The following is a 2,462-nucleotide window of genomic DNA, read 5'->3' on the forward strand; positions in this document are numbered from 1 at the left end:
TATAAATATGTGCACTCTTCTTCTTTTTGCATCATGAATACAGAGAAAACAATAAAAATATATATTTTTTGTTATTGATGTAACTACTCCATAACGTATTAATAAATGTTTCTGCAATTGAGTATTATTTATTCAAGTTACAAATATTGTCTGTTGCTGTGTAATAATAATAATAATAATAATAAAAACATTTAATTTATCCAGTTGAGAAAACCACATGGACTTTATTAACTGCTATTTAAGCTTCTGACAAAATGACTTGGCGGGCCGCATTTGGCCCCCGAGCCTTGGGTTTGACACCTGTGTCCTGAGGGATATTTTCTTTGCTCATCTGACAGTGCCACACAGCAGTAGATTTGTTTCGATTCCGAAGCATAAACACAAATAGACAAACGCCTCAGTGTTTCACCGTTCTCCACATCAGTGTAAATACAAAAAAAAAAATGTCCCTGTCAAATGATTTTGGCAAATGAAAAGCAGTTTCACCGTTAAAATGTAAAAAGAAATGAGCTGCTTTTTTTCCATAAGGTCTTTGAGGTGTTCAAAGACGTTAGCAACAAGTGAAATAATCCCAAAAGCCGACACACGTTCCACTAATTCCCTTTCAATTCCAGTCAAAGGTGACAGACGGGGATAATAAAAGACAAAAGAATGTGTTAAAAAAATAAAATTTTAAGCTGTTGCTGCTCCGAGATGAGCAGCTTCTAAAGGCACAATGGTTTAAAAACAAAAAACAAAATAAAAACTCAGATTGCTTCAGTGATGCTTGGTTAGCTTTAATTTTCCTGTTTTTCTCCATTTACTCTTAGCAGTTACAACAGCTTAGAAATGAAGAAACTGGCACGATTTGATTAAGCACATTTGGTGAGGCATGTGATCCTGACATTATCAGTTCAATTATTATTGGATTTTTTATGTTTTCTTTTTTTTAGATTGTAATTACCTTTGCTTCACACTGTCAACAATTTGTCTTATTTGTCTGACTTGATTTATTGTTATTAAATGCACTTGTGTGTTTCAGTTAGTTTTATTAAATATGTTTAGCCATCATGTAATAATTCACCTTTGCTCATAGATTCATAAAAAATAAAACCAAAAAAAAAAAAAAAAAACAGTGGCACCTCCTGCTCCAACCACTTGTATTAAAAACAGTTACCGTTGACAGGAATCCTTTTAAGATTGCCTCAGGGCACAGATTTGAGTCGAACCCCGGCGCCTGGGTTTTCTACTTTCTTGTGTTCAGATTTACCACCGAGTGCAGAGGTTAATCAACAATTCCTCTCTGCTCTCTTCCCTTCATCTCAGCTCTCTGCTCAGTTCAGCTCTGGCCTCATCTGGAGGGAATATTGGCAGAGTGTTTGTTCCCTGATTGGCTCTAGGGGAGCGATCCATACAGATGTGTCTGTTGTGCTTGTGTGGATCAGATTTCTGGAAGGGCCGAGGCAGACTAAGGCCATCAGATTTCTTCTTAAATGGCCTTTGGGTCTGGGGAATGGTTCTGTGGTAGTGGAGCGCTCATCGATCCTCCCTGAGACATTGACTCTTGATGAAACAGTTGGGGCTTTTTGTCAACACTTTCATGAAGTGTCAGTTCAAATATTTGCCTTTTTCTATACGGAGCGGGAACAAGAGTCAATCTCATGCTGTGTTTTAACACTGTAAGGTAAATAAGGTGGAATGGAAAACGATCTCTGGGATTTATCTGAAAAGGTGTGTCATTATTTTTAATGCATCCATTTTAAGCCCTTTTTTTCACAAATCGATCTATGGCGTTTCGTGGTAACATCACCATCTCTTGTATTCAAAAAGACGAAAACATTGTCACACAGCACTATACAGGGCACCACGTGTCAAACTCAAGGCCCGGAGGCCACATGCGACCCAACGAGTCATTTTGTATGGTCTCCTGGAACCTAAAAAGCATATAATAAAATCCATGCAGCTGAGTTTCTTAACCTGATATATATATATATATATATTTTGCAAATTAAAAAAGAAAAACTGAAATATCCCATGGTCATAAGTATTCAGACCCTTTGCTGTGACACTCATATTTAACTCACATGCTGTCCATTTCTTCTGATCCTGCTTGAGATGGTTCTACCCCTTCATTTGAGTCCAGCTGTGTTTAATTAAACTGATTGGACTTGATTAGGAACGGCACCCACCTGTCTACATAAGACCTTACAGCTCACAGTGCACGTCAGAGCAAATGAGAATCATGAGGTCGAAGGAACTGCCCAAGGAGCTCAGAGACAGAATTGTGGCAAGGCACAGATCTGGCCAAGGTTACTCAAGGTTCCTAAGAGCACAGTGGCCTCCATAGTCCTTTAATGGAAGAAGTTTGGGACAACCAGAACTCTTCCTAGACCTGGTCGTCCAGCCAAACTGAGCAATCATGGGAGAAGAGCCTTGGTGAGAGAGGTAAAGAAGAACCCAAAGATCACTGTGGCTGAGCTCCA

This window comes from Cynoglossus semilaevis, chromosome 5, assembly GCF_000523025.1.
Source record: "Cynoglossus semilaevis isolate Cse_v1.0 chromosome 5, Cse_v1.0, whole genome shotgun sequence".
In the NCBI taxonomy this organism is placed as follows: domain Eukaryota; kingdom Metazoa; phylum Chordata; class Actinopteri; order Pleuronectiformes; family Cynoglossidae; genus Cynoglossus; species Cynoglossus semilaevis.